This window comes from Phyllostomus discolor, chromosome 12, assembly GCF_004126475.2.
Source record: "Phyllostomus discolor isolate MPI-MPIP mPhyDis1 chromosome 12, mPhyDis1.pri.v3, whole genome shotgun sequence".
NCBI lineage: Eukaryota > Metazoa > Chordata > Mammalia > Chiroptera > Phyllostomidae > Phyllostomus > Phyllostomus discolor.
In genome coordinates this window covers 18,063,623-18,081,414 of record NC_040914.2, presented here as the reverse complement: position 1 = coordinate 18,081,414, position 17,792 = coordinate 18,063,623, and the positions used below count along the sequence as shown (strand labels likewise).

The following is a 17,792-nucleotide window of genomic DNA, read 5'->3' as shown; positions in this document are numbered from 1 at the left end:
CAAAAGCAAGGATCTCTGGGGGAGCTCCGGTCATCAAAAACGGCTGGAATGCTGAGTTTAAGGAAGGAAGCAGACTAAGACAGGCAGAGCTCCTGCAAGGCCCTTCTATGATCCAAATGTATGTACATCACCCCCTACTTGGTGAAGTCACAGCCCTTAAATGCTCTGCTCTTCCTGACCTTTTTCATTTTTTAACTTATTTTGGAATAACATCAGATGGATAGAAAGTTGCAGATCTTACAAGAGAGTCCCCATATGTCCCTTTACTCAGCTTCCCCTAATGCTAACATAACCATGGTGTAAGTGTTAAAACAAAGGAATAAGCCCTGGCTGGTGCGGTTCAGTGGAATGAGTCCTGGCCTTCGAACAGAAAGGTCACTTAGTTGATTCCCAGTCAGGGCACACATCTGGGTAGTGAGCCAGGTCCCCAGTTGGGGGTGTGAGAGAGGCAACCCATTGATGTATCTCTCACACTGATGTTTCTCTCCCTCTCTTTCTCCCTCCTTTCCCCTCTCTCTAAAAATAAATAAACAAAATCTTTAAAAAACAACAAAGAAATTATCTTTGGTACAAAAAGCTGAGTTAATAGACTTTATCTGGATTTCACCGGTTTTTCCATTCTTTCTCTTTTCTATTTCAGGATCTAATCCAAGATCCCACAGTCCACTTAACTCGAAGACTTTTAAAAATCCCTTCCTTTACTTCTGAGCACTGCAATTTTATCATTTACCATCACTCTCCATCAATGTCTCCCCATTTCCCAACACCACCAGCCCACTCAGAGGTAAATACACCATTTCAGAACAGAATCAAAGTTACCAAAACAGATAACTTGCAGTAGGAAGAACTATTAGGGATTCAAGGAAATTTAACAACAAAAAAAAATGAATTCAATGACATCTTTAAACAACAAAGATCTGTGTCCACACACGTGTGTGTACACACATATGCTAACATGCCATTCCCAGAATGACCCTGGCCTATGGTACTGTGTCCATATGGAAGAGAAAAGAAGTCTAAGCAGACCCATTTCTGCTTCTTCAATCTTGGCAGCAATTTAATAAAACCCCTTTATTCTTTCTTCATATAACCTAACCACCCCAAGAAGAAGGCAAGGCAAAAACATAATTCATCCCTTCTACTACCCCCCCCCCCCCGCAAAAAAACAACCATGTTGGCAAAATCTATCTGGGATATGACTCATCCTGTCTTTCCCAGATTTTCACTACGGACTCTAGTCATTAAGACAAAATTCCATTATGTCACAACAATCTTTATAAAGGCACTTGACCAATGTAATACTTCTGTTACATTTAGGACCTGCATTCTAAGCTTCCATCTCCTAAAATTCCCAAAACTACCATTACCTTGACTGATGTCAACTTCTAGAATCAGAGATGAGCCCTGTGCAGAAATCACTCCAATGTCAAGAAAAATGGGAAACGTTTTCTACCAGTAAAACACGATTATTAACAATGGTTATCTTTGGGAAGCAGAATTTAAAGAATATTTTAACTTTTCTTATAAAAGGTCTCTCCACAAATAGTCCAACCATTGTTAATGTAATGAGAACATCGATGTGACTTGGCAGCCAAGGAGAGTGGACTGGAATGCACATGCCAGAACAATGACAACTTCACCGTACTTAGTGGGGGTGACAGACACTGCCAAGTGAGCATGTATACTCTGTGGCAGTGACATTCAAAATGACTGAGATATTAGAGCAAAAAATATGCATCAAATTTTGCGTTCAATTTGCCCTGGCTGGTGTGGCTCAGTGGATTGAATGCCAGCCTGTGAACCCAAAGGTCGCTGGTTCGATTCCCAGCCAGGGCACATGCCTGGGTTGCAGACCAGGTCCCCAGTAGGGGCATGTGAGAGGCAACCAATCAATGTATCTCTCATGCATCAATGTTCCTTTCCCTCTTTCTTTCTTCCTTCCCTTCTAAAAATAAATAAATAAAATCTTTAGAAAATTTTGCATTCAGCTTGCACATTCCTCGGCAGAAACTATCTGGATGATTCAGAAGGCCGCAGCTATGGGCACCTGGTGATTGGCAGCTTCATCACATAACACACCCACTCACGCATCACATCTCATGCAGAGTTTTTTGGTGAAACATCAAATTACTCAGGTGACTCAGAGGCCCTACACCCCAGATTTGGCACTCTGCACCTTCTGGCTTTCCCCAAAACTAAAATCACCTTTGAAAGGAAAGAGATTTCAGACTATGGATGAGATTCAGGAAAATACAATGGGGCAGATGATGGCGACTGAGAGAACTGTGTGGGATCCCAAGGTGCCTACTTTGAAGGAGACTGAGGCATCACTGTCCTGTGTACAATGTTTCTTGTGTCTTTTTCAATAGAAGTCTCTATTTTTCATGTTACCTGGCTGGATACTTTCTGGACCAGACCTCATATATTTTAGCCACTGGGGGCTATTTAAAACATTCAACAAATACAAAAAGAGCACAGTCCTGTGCCAGTTAGAGGAGAGAGAACAACAACAAAAAAATCTCTCTTGTGCTATATAAAGTCTAGAGCTGCACTCTTTAATATTTTGGCCCTTTAAAGTTTAGTCAAATAGCCTAGCGGGTGTGGCTCTGTGTATCGAGTGCCGGCCTGAGAACCAAAGGATCACTGGTTCGATTCCCAGTCAGGGTACATGTCTGGGTTGTGGGCCAGGTCCCCAGTAGGGTATGCGAGGGGCAACCACACATTGATGTTTCTCTCCCTTTCTCCCTCCCTTCCCCTCTCTCTAAAAATAAATAATTCTAGAAAAAATATAAAGTTTAATCAAATTAAATAAAATTTAAAATTCACTCTCTCAAGCTCACTAACTACATTTCAAGTAGAAAACATGTGGCTAGTGGCTACTGTAAAGGACACTGAAGAAAGTTGTAGCAGACAGGGCTGACCTAAAAAGAAACCCTGGTGTCAATTTAGCCCTTGGAAATAAAAAGGGAGGATCTGGGAAGACATACATTTGAAATGGGTAGTAATGTGAGCATGCCAGGCTGGCTGATGACAGTCAGCACATGCCAGTGGCCCTTCCCTTCAGCATCATGCAATACCAACACTTCCTGGGCTATTTTCCCCAAACCATCAGCAAAACACTTCAAGGAGGCATTATAGAAATGGATTGAGCAATAGGCTTTGATTCTATTTTGCTGAGATAAGCTTTGATGAAATATCCTACAATGAACAAACGAGACTAAGTCAAACTAGGACCTCGTTAAAAAAGAGGAGGAGAAAATGAAACTGGAATTAACTGCTAGGTCATTCTGGAAATCTTTAACAGGCGAGCTAAACTAGGGAGCAAGGGGACAATCCAAAGAATGCACTATGCTCATCCAAATACCTTTCAGTGGAAAAAGTTATTTCCCAATAATCAAGGTCATTCCGTGAAATCACAGGTTATTAACCCCAGTGGGAGAGGGGAGAGGGAGGAGGGGGGGGAGAGGAGGAGGGAGAGGGGGAAGAGAATACACACATGCGCACATGCACACACACACACAATCAACCTGGTACAGTTATGTAACAATCTGGTACTTCCTAAAAGGGAGGCAGGGGAGAGTTACTATCTTTTCTCTGACTCTGCTTCAGCTTCCTCATCTGTAAAATAGGTACAAGGTAATCCATGTATAGTGCATAACGCAGTGCCGGGTATACAGAAAATACTAAGGAAGCACTGGCTGTTATTGCAGGAGTCTGAGGACCTAGTTTCACTGATGGAGAGAGTGAAAGGATTTCCCTAAGGTGAGCTCACAGGGGTGAGCCACACTGTACTGACTGTCATATAGGGAGAGGGGTTTTGAAAAGCCCAAAATGTCCCAAACTGAGCGAGCTAGCAGGCACTTCTCAACTGTGTCCCATGGGCCACAGTAACACCCAAAGCCATGAGGGATGGCTGCCAGAACTGCAGCAAGCTTCAGGATTGAGCTATGGACCCGATACGAGGATTTGAGATGTCAGTATCCAGTTTTCCCCAAAATCTTCCATATCTGCCTGACTAGATTATTCTACCTATCCTTCATTCAGGCATTAATTACGCACCCATGACAAATCAGGCAGTTTATTTGGTCAAATGGAAAACAAAAAACAACAAATTCCTCACTTCAAAAAGTAGAAGACTACTATTCCACTACTAGGAATTTCTCCTACAGGTATAATCTCACACGTAGAAATGACACATATTCAAGACTGCAAAAGCAAAGAACTGGAAACAAATCAAATGGCCATCAATCAGAGACTGGCTAACTACAGTATATCTATATACTGGAATACCATGAGGCTGCAAAAAAAAAAAAAGAGCAAGCTTCCTTTGTGCTAACACAGAATGATCTCCCAAAACAGTCAGTCCATGAAAAAAAGGAAGACACAGAACAGCGACTAGAATACACTACAATTTCTGCAAAGGGGTAGGGAGGGGATACACATTTATATTTGCTGGTTTGTATGTGCACAAGGTAACCCTGGAAGGAAAAATATCTCTGGTAAAACACTGAAGTGGGCAACTGTGTAGCTGGGGGACAGGGTTAAGAGGATGGTATGGGTGTTTTGTGACTACTGATACAGAACCCTATCCCTATCCAAAAACAAACATTAAGCGTAACATCACCAGCAGAGTGCTAATGGAACAGAGCTGAAGAGAATCCAGGAAGGAAGGTCCCAGAACAGTGGATACTTGAGGAGATACTGAAGGATGAGCAGGAAACTGACCAACCTGAAAAGGCTGGTGAGGGCCCTCTTCAGACGAAGCAGCTTCATCACAAACACAGAAACAAATAGCCCCGCATGTTCGAGACCAATAAATACAGGCTGGGAAGGTAGGGTGGGCTGAGCTATAAAGGACTGATTCTACAGCCACTCTAAGGATCTGAACTTTACCTTATAGGCAACAGAAAAGCAACGGTTTTCAAGCAGGGAGCACAACAGTTAGGATTTTGTTCAGTGACTCCAGTGACTTACAGAGAGAAAAAAACAAGAGAAGGAAGGATAAAGAGAAGGCTGCCCTGTAGACAGATGTCTGCAATCAAGCACAATACCCTACCTTCTTGAAATTCTCAGAGGCAGGTAGCATAGTGGATTTCACTGAACTGGCTCCCAGTGAATACTTAACTTCCCATTTGAGAATAATGATCCCTAGTAACTGAGCACTCAAACTGTGGCCATGTGTCATGAGAGAAAAAGTGACTGGGGCCTCAGTCCTAACTAACACTGTGAATACAAAACAGATCCCAACAACTGCTGTTTGGCCAATGTCCTACAACATTTAGATGTGAGACACTTACTGATCAGACCCTGAAGTGACTGCTACCTGGAAGCAAGTTACAAGACAACAGATCAATAGCTCTAGTGATTCAGAATTCCACCCTGCTGCCCTCATGGCGCTCTGTCACGCTGGCTTACCTAAACAGTCTAATCAAGCAAATTGTTCTCTTTCCTTCTCCCAGAAAACTGAAAGGCATTCCAGCTTTACAGAGTTTCCACATTCATTCTTGGCATTTAGTTCTCCAAAAAAATCTGGAATTGCAACACAAAAAGCCTTGTGGCACGCAGAGTATGTATTTAGGCTTATTTATAGACATGAACTCAAATTACAATAAATGACTTGTCCAAGGTCACACAGATGGTGAGAAGCAAAATCAGAAAGGGTTCTTTACATCACTTGAGGAAATCCAAGAATTGGAGGACTGAAGGACTCCAAGACTTTAACTTTTCCTGGTTTCTCTAAAAAAGTCTTACCTTTAGTTTGATTAATATTGTCCTCCTATTGACATGTTCTAGGATAAATGTGACAAGTCTGCAGAACACATGTGGTGGGGTGCAGGGAGGGGGCTAAAACAAAAAGTCCTGTGGAGCTTCTAGAGCTATTTCACAATTTCTTCCTAATGTCTGAATGTAAACCCCCTGACACTGCACTTGAACATCACTTCTGCTGGTACTCTTCCTCATAAAAGAAATTACCAGTAAATACACACACACACACACACACACGCAAATGTCATGTTGAATAACAATAAAAGGAAACAAAGTAAATTTTTTAAATCTCCAAATTATTTCTTACATAAAATAAAACATGAACTTGGATCATTTTCTTAAAAGGTTCTTTCCCAGAGTAAGATGAAATCCATCTTCCTAGTCAATGCATTCTTGAGTTGAAATATTTAGTCACACTTAATTCTTTAAGATAAGATCAGGAAAAAAATGAGGCCACTGGTCTTCTGCATTTTTTACTTTCTCGTACAGAAACAGGGTGTTCCTTGTGTTACCTGTAAGGGAAGAATTGCTTTTGTTTTATAAACGGTGTATAAACATCCAGGGAGGGAGACCTGTTTTGTGTAACTGGGGCTCCAAACAGTGCAGACACGCAAATGTTGGTTGAATGGGGAGAAAAAAATATCTATCCTCTAGGGCAACAAAGAACGAGTTTGTTCCCTCTCCTGCTTAATAGCCCTTCATTATTTAAATAACATTAGATGTATTAAATAAATAGAAGTATCTAAATCTCATTTTTTAAAAAGATTTTTGGCTCATGAAAGGGAAGATATAACTAATTTCATGGCCAGTCCTGATTTTGATAATATACTAATAGCTTCTTTCTCTTAAAACAAATATGGCAGGAGAGGGGGGAACCTTCTTGAGAAGAGAACTTAGGGTTTAGCTAGAGCTATCAGCGGAGAAGCAGACTTCAGCTCTCCTCACTTCCGTATGGTGTAAAGCACACCAGAGAAGGTGACAGAGCAAGGGCTCTGAAGCAGACTGCCTCAGGGACCTACTAGCCATATGGCCTTGGACAAGTCCCCTCTGGAAGCTTGAGTACCTCCAGAAATGAAATGAAATGAAATGAAATGAAATGAAATGAAATGAAAGAAAAAGAAAATGAAATACCACCTGCTCAGAGGGTTATTGTGAGGAGGATATGAGGGAATACTCAGCAGTCTCCTGCTACAAAATAAGCACATTTTTGTTATTAACTTGCTGATATTGCTAATAATGCCACTGTTGTTCTAAAAAAGGGTAATTGCCTCACCTTCAAAGGTACCAGAGTCCAACAGATCTCTACTAATTGCTTGTTTTTCAGCTCCATGTTTCCTTCATATAATAAGAAAAACCAAATACAACCACACTGCAAAAAAATATTTTTTTTCTGAGTCAAAAATAGTATAATCTTTGGGGAAAACTCAGAGAAAAACTTTTTTAATTACTCAAAATTCAACAGCACGGAGATTAATACTAATAGTACTTCGGTGTATTACTTCCCCCTTTTCCATAAAATATAATATATATATATTTTTAAAGATTTTATTTACTTTGAAAGAGAGGGCAAAGAAGGGAGAAAGAGAGGGAGAAACACTGAAACACCGATCAGTTGCCTCTTGCACACCCCCTACTGGGGACCTGGCCCACAACCCAGGCTTGTGCCCTGGCCAGGAATCAAACCGTGACCTCTCACTTCTCAGCTGGCATTCAATCCACTGAGCCACGCCAGCCAAGGCTCCCCATATATGCTTTAAAATAACTGAAATCTTACTTCTTATAGTTCTATATCCTGCTTTTTTCTCATACTTAATTGTATTTCGTATGCACCTTCCCATGTCAAGAATTCTCCAAAACACCTATTGTAATGAGTCCATACTTTTCCATAAAGCAACCATTCCCCTAGGGCAGTGACTTCCAACCATTTTTTTTTAACAATCTTTTTTTTTAAAAATATTTTATTTATTTATTTTTTAGAGACGGAAGGGAAGGAGATAGAGAGAGAGAGAGAGAGAGAGAGAGAGAGAGAGAGGGAGGGAGAAACATCAATGTGCGGTTGCTGGGGGTTATGGCCTACAACCCAGGCATGTACCCTGGCTGGGAATCGAACCTGGGACACTTTGGTTCCCAGCCTGCGCTCAATCCACTGAGCTACGCCAGCCAGGGCTCCAACGTTTTTTATCTTATGGCACACACAAACTAATTCTGTACTAGGATCTTGCAGCACACCAAAAAATGTATTTTTTACCAGTCTGAGAAAAAAATAGGTATAATTTTGATTCATTCACACTGGACAGCTGTTGCTGTGTTGGTGGTTGTCATCTTTTTTATTTGACAGCCTAAGGGAAAAGAGGTCAGTGCCCCTGAGTAAACAGTCAGGTATTGCATGTTTTAAAAATTCTTGCGGCACACCAGATGAAAATCGCTGCCCTAGGGTTAAAACTTTTGCAGTAGGTTGTTTCTTTTATTTTTCATACACATCACAAAAATTAGCATCTTTGTATACAATCTTTATTCTCATCTCTATTTCTTGGTCCATATAGATTCCTGTAAGTAGATCAAGGATTGCATATCTCTTAAAACACAGCCAAACAACTTTCCAGAAAGTTCCCACAGTTACCTGCTGTGATACCATCAGCAGTAACCAAGAAAATCTGGAGTGACAACACAGATAGGGAAGATCTGCTCTGATAGGGAAGATCTGTTAGCAAAAGAATGCTGTCGACACTTGCGGTAATTTGTACCAGACCGCTATTATCCCATCCTTTATCGGATACGTGATCTTGAACAAATTTGGAAAAGTTATAAATTATCATTTTACACACTCATATTTGTGCTTTCCAAATAGAGACTCTCAAATAACTTCCAACTTATTAAGAATTGTGTGGAAAAGGAAGTTATGTCCCATCATATGAAAGAAGGGTTTATACAATGTGTAGAAAATTTTAAAAATGTACATTTAAGATTTATGCACTTTTTTACATGCAAGTTGTACTTTAATTTTAAAAAATGAAAGGAAAAAATGTTAAAAGGAGATCGGTACACAAGAAAATTTATGTATTCCTTGTATACACACACACACAATTATCGAATCACAACTACTTTAGTGAACACTGCCATTTTTAAGCCTTTGTGGCTGTTCACTAATTCTGGACATATGCCAACAGCTGAGACTCACTCCTGAAACAGTCAGGGGCCCTTTCCCCTTTTTTCCTCTTTTATCAAAGGTTTTATCTACATTCCTCAACTGACTGACCAATCAGAGGAAGAAACTTCCTGTGAGCAGGCAACATTAAAAAAAGTATTCAATGATTTCAAGCCATTAAAAATGGTACCACAAAAGCAGCATCCACCAGCCTTCCCACCTACAGATTTAATAGGCATTTTTGAAAAATAAAGACCAGGTGCTACTTGTATTGCTATGCATTCAGGTACTACCCCATTCCCGTGAAACAATTCCCTTCGAGTGAAAGCCACTCTAGCTGAAGATGCAGATTTCAAGAATCTAATAATCTTGTATTAATGCAGTGCTGACTTTCATTTGTACACAATCAATTTGTTACTGAACAAAGAATCCTTTTTAATTGCCTGTGGCAATTAAGGGTAATCATTTTCCTTTGTTTTATTCAGGAGTAGTGCAGACTGAAATAGACAAAGCCGTGGTTTTGACCTTTCTTTAAATGGAGATAGGGGAAATACAATGTAACAATATATTTTTTTTAAATTTACATTTCAGGAAGCTGTTAGCTGAAGCTGGCCAACATTCCCCCAATATTATTTAATGACTTTTGAATTGCACTTTTTAAAAAAAGGCCATAGTGAGCTCCACACAAATAAGTCAAGGAACAAAGTGTATTTTTATCTATACATTTCTAGTTGCCTAGTTTTTTCTCCAAAGAAGAAAATCTCTCAATTCAGAGGCACTCAGATAATTTTCTACTTGCCAAAGAAAATATAGATTTAAGAGCCATTCCATGACCAACCGTTTCTACCTTCTTTCTTTTAGACAAGTTTACCTATGTACTGTTTTATCTGGATTTTAATTCAATTCTGAAATCAAATGCTCAACTTTTCCAATATGCTGGCTAGAAAAAGAACCTGGAACTTGTGGCTACAGATTTTTTTCAAAATGCTATGATATGGAACACACTGTGTGCTCAGCCTCTGAATAGGAAAATCTTTATTCCTACAGGACTGCCTCCCAAGGAGCCAGAAATTAATCAGATTGGTGTAGGACATTCACTTCCCTCACCCCACACTATATTACATACATACATACATACATAGTTAATTGTTTATAACTGACTATAAATTCCTCAAGGGGATGAATCATAGTCTCTTCTTATATCCCAGAGAGGCAAGGCAGCCTAATAAAATAAACACCAATTTTGGAATCAGACAGACATGGATTCGTAACACAGCTCTACCACCTACTAGCTGTGTAAGTATGGACAAGATACTTGTGATGTATGTGTGTGTATATATGTATGATGATTAAAATGCTGACCAGGAAGGCATGCCCTCTAAGAGTTTAAAGCCTAAAAATGGCCTTGTATTTGGTGCACGCATCTCCCCCCATCGAAGAAAGAGGGCAGGGGAGAGGAGGGGCGGAGGGAGGGAAGGAGAAAAAGGGAACTGGCACCTGTTTGTATTCAATCAATCTCATGTACTGGGGGCCTACTATGTATAAGGTTTTTTGCTAGATGTGATGGGAAATAAAAGATATTTGAGAAGGTCCCCTTCCTCAAAGAGTCTACTATGTAAAGAGAAGACATTTGAGTATTATTAGCCATAAAATAAGGCAGAATGGGTACCAGTGTAATATGTTCATTTTTTAATTGAAAAAATTGCAGTCCAGATTGGGGGAGGGGGGAATAAGGGCACTAAATGGTAATGGACAAAAATACAGCTAAAAAAAGAAAATACTGCAGCCCAGAGAAGTAAAAATGATTTGGTCACAGAGCCAGTAAATGGCACAGCCAGGTCTGGGACACTGGTTTCTTCATTATCAGCTCAAAGTTATTTATATCATTAAGAAGCTGCCTCTTAATAGTTCAAATTCTATTACCAAGTGCAAACATTACTATAGTGACCAGCAAAAGGCCATTTCCAGTAAGAATGCAGAGACACTAGAAGAACAAAAAAAGAATGAAATACCTATAGATGCATGATGCAACAGTTAAAACTGTTGTAAGTTTCATAAAATGCAAATGTTCATTTCAATAAAGGAAGACAAAGGAGACAGGCAAGTATGGCTATTTTCAACTAAAATAAATATTACTCTCCTGTGATGATGCTTCATGGCTGAAAGTACCTGGTTCTCTAATACATCAATTTAATGGTGTTTCTTAATATCAGAGAAGCAAATAAATGAAAATTAGACTGACAGATGCCAAAAGTTATTTTCAAGAATTCTTCATAGATGAAGCCTCATAAAGCACTATATCAAAATTTAAATAGAAATAAACTTTCAGGAGGACCCTGTCCAGGTAGCTCAGTTGGTTAGAGCATTGTCTCAATACACCAAGATTGTGGGCTCTATCCCCAGTCTGGGAACATAGAAAAATCAACCAATCAATGTGTAAAGAAGTGGAACAACAAATCAATGTTTCTCTCCCTTTCTCCTTTCCTCTCTCTCTAAAATAAATAAATTTTAAAAATTTAAAGAAATAAACTTTCAGAAAGATGAATATAAATGATTTGTTAGCATTTCTTAATAACAATTCAGGCACTATTCAGACCATTGCTATTTAAGAGCCTAGGTTAACAATGACTCAGCTTAAAAATTCTGCTTGCTCTCGCTCTCTCTCTCCCTCTCTCTCTCTCTCCTCACCCAAGGACATTTTTTCATTTCATAGACAGAGGGTAAGGGGAGGGAGGAGAGAAACACTGATGTGGAAGTGAAACAGCAATTGGCTGCCTTCTTGCAATGCACCCCAAGCTGGGATCAAACCCAAAACCTGGTTATGTGCCCTGACTGGGAATCAAACCTGTGACCTTTTGGTCTATGGGCCAATGCTCAGCAAGGGCTCCATATTATTTTCACAAGTATGTGGTTTTAGTTATTTAGTTAGTACAGTCTAGATGACCTTTCCCCCCTAAATTATAAACTAATTTTCATGCAAATGGATGAGAGGCTGTTTATTTTACATTTCAAAAAGTATACAACAAAGGTAATCTAAGCTCATTTTACTGCATCCCCCCAGGAAAGGGTCCTGCCTCCATTCTGGGTTACAGAATATAATTTAAAAAGGAGGTGGTCAGAGTAGCACCAGGAGGCCAGTTCAAGCTCTAACTTGGGATATGACATGGTAAGTCCTTGATATGTGACCCAGGACAACAAGGATCTACAATCTGCTCCACAGCACGCTACACTTCAGACTAGAAAATGTGAAGCAGGAAGAGGAGAAGCAATTTGTCCAACGTTCCAACTACTCGAGATAAGACCTATACCAAAGGGTCTCCCACCTGCATGTCCGGTAGTCTTCCAACTATAACAGGAAGCCTGCTCCCATGCCCCTTTTGCAGGCCTTCCATTTCCCCGTCTGTAAAGGAGGGAGGGAGGCCAGACACTGATTTTCAAATTGTGTTGCTCCAAACCCAAGAGATTTCTGCTAGTCAACTTCCTTTCCCTTTAAGCAGAGAAATCTCCAAGTTTCTCCGTTGTGTATAGTGTAGAAAAGGTAGCTGAAACAACTGGACTAGATGATCCATAAAATGTCCCACTGACTGGGTAAATAAAGGCTGTGTAGACCACCAGGGAGTAAATGACACTACAGCAGATCACAGGAAGGCCCTGGCGGTGGCCTAACGCCTCTCGGAACGCCACAGCAGACAGAGGACAGGAAAGCAGAGGAGACTGCAAAGGGAAAACCACTCTCACCTTTTCACTCTTCAACTGTATGGACCTGATATATTTTCCAAACATATACAGACTGACCAAATACCTATGACGCTGTGGTTTACCTGCGACATTTGTGCAACCCTCACTTTTCCCAGGCTGTCCCCTGCTGACAGCCACCATCAAACCCATGGATCTGCACATGGACAACGCCTTCCATGTGTCCAGGATGAAAAGGAATGAATTTATTTCTTATTGTCCTAAATGTATCATGCCAAGGAAAAAAGAGGCGATGTGTAAGGGAGGAGGGCCACAGCCATAAAGAAAGGGTAAAAAAAGGGCATCTACCACCATCTCCTGCTCCACACCCCACCCCCGCAACTGGCACATTCACTGAACGGAAGGCCAAGGCTACCACCTCAGATTTTCTGCAGCACCCAATTCCATCAGGGAAGCATGTGTTGGTACTGGGGTTAGAGTCTCCACTACCACCAGAAAAATCTAACATCTTTGGACCATCAGATGCCAGGTAGGGAGGAAAACCAGCTCTCTGTTCTTGTGTCTCCTCTCTCCCTATTACTTAAACTTAGGCTTTGGGCATGCAGAAACTTTCTATCCTTCCAGTGATGTTAAAACTCTGGGACACAAATGTAAGTTGTGCTGCATACACAGTTATTTTTATTCTTAATTAGCTGCCACTTTCACATTAAGATTTTTTTTAAGTATTTATACCAACATGGGAGACATGAATTCTAAAATTCAGGGAATTAATCACAATTCACAAGGCCAAAATTCAGATATGAACAGAAACCAGCAGAAATGAATCAAAATTCATTAAGTCAATAATGGTGAAGACACATGCCATACATAATTAGAATTACCAGCCTCTGCTTGTCAGAAAATTTAAAGTTCTAAGAAGTTAGAAGCTAAAAGAGCCATATGGATACACTATCCAGCCCTGCTCATTGTCTTACATACAAATGCCCTAACTTGTTTTGAGTCAATGGTCCAATTCTGTAGATGACAGTAAATGTATTTTTCTTTAAGATTTTATGTATTTTTAGAGAGAGGGGAAGGGAGGAAGAGAAGGAAAGAAACATCAATGTGTGGTTGCCTCTCACGCTCCCCCACCCCCAAATCTGGGGACCTGGCCCACAACCCAGCCCTGTGCCCTGACTAGGAATCGACACCGTGTTCCTTTGGTTCGCAGGTCCAAGCTCAATCTACTGAACTACACCAGTCAGGGCTTTTTTGTCCCTGATGTGTTCACATAGAACTATTTTTAAATAAGTGCTGAAGTAAATAAAATTTGATCATAGCTCAGTTAAGAAATAAAAGTCCTTCCAGTAAATGCTCCTTCACAGCTGGATGAATGCTTTAATATGCAACTGCCCTAGGCCAATTCCTAGTGGGGGAAATCAGGCTTTTGATTTACTTAAGAAATAAAATAAATAAACCTAGATCATGCAAAAAGTTCCCTCTCCTAAATTAAGGAAGGAAAATAGTCAGATGGGTTTTCTGTAAAAACCACCTCTTCCTCTGCATTCATTTCCTAACTCCCAGCCCAAGGTTAAGACCACTGAAGAAAACAGCTCAAGGAAAGGTAGCTAAGGTACATTTCCTGGGGAATAAGACCAAAATCCAATCAAATCAGCCAGTTCCTGGCAACTGTTTCTCATCCTATCAAATCAGATCACTCAAAAGTCTTGGGGGACGTCAGAGCCAACCCACATAAACCCCTGTGCACCAGTGAGCCCCCTTCCCCAGGACCCAGCATGGATCTGCGCAGAGGCACTCAGCTCCTGTGGGTGGGAGCGCCTGCAACACCTGAGGGCAGAAATCTGAGTGACACTTGGCACTCTCTCTTTCAACAAACAACTGCAAAGAGCTTTCCAAAGGTAGGCCTTCACTATTTTGAAGACCAGGAAGCTGGAGCCTTCCTGGGGCAGAGGTGAAAAAGAAATAAGCCCACTTCCCCTCACCCTTCCCAAAGGTTACACTGCAAACCAGAGGCAATTAGGGAACAGGCAAAACTCTCCTACAGACAGTCCCAGGGCAGTAAAACACCAAGTGTGTCCATAACCCCTGGTGAAATTGGGGAGAACTTGAGAACTGGCTATTCCCCAGCCAAGGGTAAAATGAAAATATTACTTGTCAGCTGGTAACAAAACAAAACAAAAAAGCACACTCCTAAATTCTCCCAAGGGGTGCTGGCTTGGAGGTGAAATAGGGAGAGGGTACAACTGTCTCTTTACAATAGATCAGAGAAGAGAGGAGGGAAAGGAGAAAGAGAAGCAACACCTGTGAGCAGCTGCACTCTCTTCTGAAAGACACAAAGCATCAAAGCCCAGGGAACTGAAGGGGCTAGGAAGCAAAATGGGAGAGGGAAAGAAAATGGGGCAGTGGAAAGAGATCTACCCCCTCCACCACTAACATGGTAAAAGGGGATGGGGAGATGGTTACTGCCCAGACTCCAGAGGGCAGTAACCAATCAACTGACCCCCACCTATTTACCCAGCTCTCACAGGATCCCTCAGGATCAGGGAGCCTAGAGAACTCACAGTCCAAATCAGAGCCTAGAAAACCCTAGGCCCAACCCTGTCCCTTCCTCTCCAAAGTTGAGAAGATGGAGACTAGAGGAAGGCATGCCTGAAGGGGGGGAGCACTCCGTGGGGAAGGGGTGAGTCAAGGGAGGGGAGCCTGGAGAAGCAAGTCTGATAGAAAGTAAATGGGAAGAGAAAGAGCCTGGCAGGATACAAGGGGAAAGAAAAGGGGAGAGAGAAAAGAAGTCACCAAGGAACAGAACTGGGGGAGGTGTTTCAAAAGGGAGAAAAGAATCCATCCAAGAACTCAGGAGGCTCTAAGAGGGGGGTTTGGGGTGGGGAGGCAGGCGATGATAGGAAGGAATGGTTGAAAATGCATCTCTAATAATGGGCAGAATTGGGGGAAGAAGGACTCAAAAAAGACGGGTACCAGACAGGGCAAAGTGGAGAGGACGAACACAAGAAAGGAGAGAGAGGGCAGGCTGAGAGCTGAACCACAACAGTGGGGGGACAGAAGGTCAGCCAGTAATCTTAGAACTGAGAGGCAACAAAGGTGGGAGGCAGTTCCAAGAGGACCAGGGTTAAAAAGGACCACTCCGAGACAGAACGGCAGCAGGAAAAGTTGAAATGAGTCCAAAAAATAGGTGAGCAAGTGGACAGCTCCAAAGGGACAGAGCTGGGAAGAAGACATTAAACAGAGGACAGAAACAAACACATGAAGAGCAGGTGCAAAAAGGATCTGGGGGGAGGTGTGTGAGATGAGGAATGGGAAGGAAAGGGGATGGTGGGTCAGAGAGAAGTTACTGATGCTTTAACGAAGTAAAGGGCAAACCTAAGAAGGGCCAAAAGGGAGACAGAGGACTTGGAGCAAAGGGGCTAGAAACAGGTCTAAAGCGGAGAACTGAAGGGGAGATGGGTCAAAGAAAAGGGGAGAGAATGAAGGGAATGGCTCAAAAGTGCCAATAAGAAGGTGAGGAGAGAAAACCTGAAGAACACTGGGTCAGACCGAGTCCTCAGGGCAGCTCCCAGGCTGCAGAGGAAAAGACAGCAGAGAAGTGAATGGCAGAAATGAGAGACCTGCAGGGTCAGAGACCCGAGGGAGGCTGCTTCAAGAAAGGCAGAGTCAGAAAGCAAGCAAGTTAGGGAGCACAGCAAGAGCTGAGATCAGGTAAGGGACAGAGCCGGGAGGCAGAAAAGTCTGGAAGAGAGGAACGGGTCTGAATGGCAAAGGGAAGCAAAATCTAAGGGAAGAAGACAGCATGAGAGAGCAGGTGGCAGAACCACGGTATGTATGGAAGGGTCAGGGAGCCCAGGGGCACTCCTTGGATGAAGCAGGTGCTGTGTAGTGGGCAGCAGGGCCCAAGACAGGTGAAATTAAGTCCGAAGAGAAGACCTGGGTCAGCAGTGCGAGACTAACAAGGTCTCAGAAGGCTCTCTAAGGAGATGAAACCGCAGGTCCTAGAGGGACAGCTCCTGAAGATGCAAGATTCTGAAAGGACGAGTAAGAGTAGGTGGGTCAAAAAAGAGGGCAGATCCAAAGAGTGCTAAGAGCGGACTCGGAGAGAAGGCAGAAGGGTCAGGAATCTCAAAGTGGGGATCCAGCATTAAGGGATGCAGAAGGGTCACTGAGGCAGTGGGTCTCCACGATGCACTGCAGAGGCCGGAAGGGGGGCTCAGAATTGGGAGCAGAGTGGCTTAAGTGTAGGGGTGGACGAAGCGGATACCGAGATCCCAATCGGAGGGTGGAGGCAAAAGCAGAGACAGCAGGGCCGGGGCAATTGGGGCATCTCCGAAGGGCCGGCGGGCCCCACGAGCCGGGCCGCAGTAGGAAGCTGCGGGGCCGGCGGGGTCCGGGGGGCTGGGGGGCCGCTCCCTCCCCTCCCCCTCCGGCTCCTCCATTGTTCGCGGGCTCCCGGCCCCGCGGTCCCCGCCTCCCCCAGGACCTGCAGCGGGGCGGCGCCCAGCCTCGCTGCCGGGGCCCGCGAGCTCGGCGCACTCACCAGCTGGGCACCCTCAGCGCGGCCCCGGCCTCCGGGATCCCGGCAACGGCGACGGCGGCCCCGGCGCCATGTTCTCTGCTGCTCCTGGTCTAGCGGCGGTGAGGCGGTGGCGGGCGGCTCCGGCGGCGGGGGGCCGGGTTGGACCCTCCCTCGCGGTCTCCCTCCTCCGCCTCCTCCACCTCCTCCTCCCGCCGCCGCCGCGCTCTCCCTCGGGGCCGGGGGGGGGGCGGGGAGGGGAAGGGGGAGGGGCGGGAACCAGGGGAGGGGGACCAGCCCTCGCTCGCATCGCTCCCTCCCTCCTTCGCAATGGCGGGCGGCGGGCGGTCCCCCTTCCTGCGGCCCGCCGCTCCCTCGCGCGCGCCCCCTCACTACTGCGCGTGCGTGCGCTGGGACCGTTGCAGGATAACGGCCCCTGGGCGCGCGCCGCGAGGGGACAGCCGGTGCGAAGTAGGGTGAGAAGCGGAGAGCGCGTGCGTGCCTGAGGGACTCACTGTCACCGTCGCGGCGTGTGGTTGGGAACAGCCGCGGTGGGGCGCAGTGCGCGTGCGCCCCAAGAAAATGCCACTACTGCAGTGAGTGCGGCGCGAGCTGGAGCTCGAGGCAACCCGCGACCAGGCAGCGTGAGGCGGACAAATGCGCCTG

The 17,792-nt window shown here is 43.8% G+C and overlaps 1 protein-coding gene across 2 annotated transcripts in view; it reads right to left on the bottom strand.

Moving 5' to 3' along the window:
* Positions 1-17,382, bottom strand: part of ARHGAP35 (Rho GTPase activating protein 35) — a 117,181-nt gene extending 99,799 nt beyond the window's left edge. The window contains exon 1 of one of the 2 annotated variants that reach the window (XM_036012458.1): positions 17,151-17,382. The gene's annotated coding sequence lies outside the window, so the exon portion shown is untranslated. The remainder of the gene's footprint in view (positions 1-17,150) is intronic. The other variant, XM_028529939.2, reaches the window with a different exon arrangement.
* Positions 17,383-17,792: the final 410 nt, after the last annotated feature.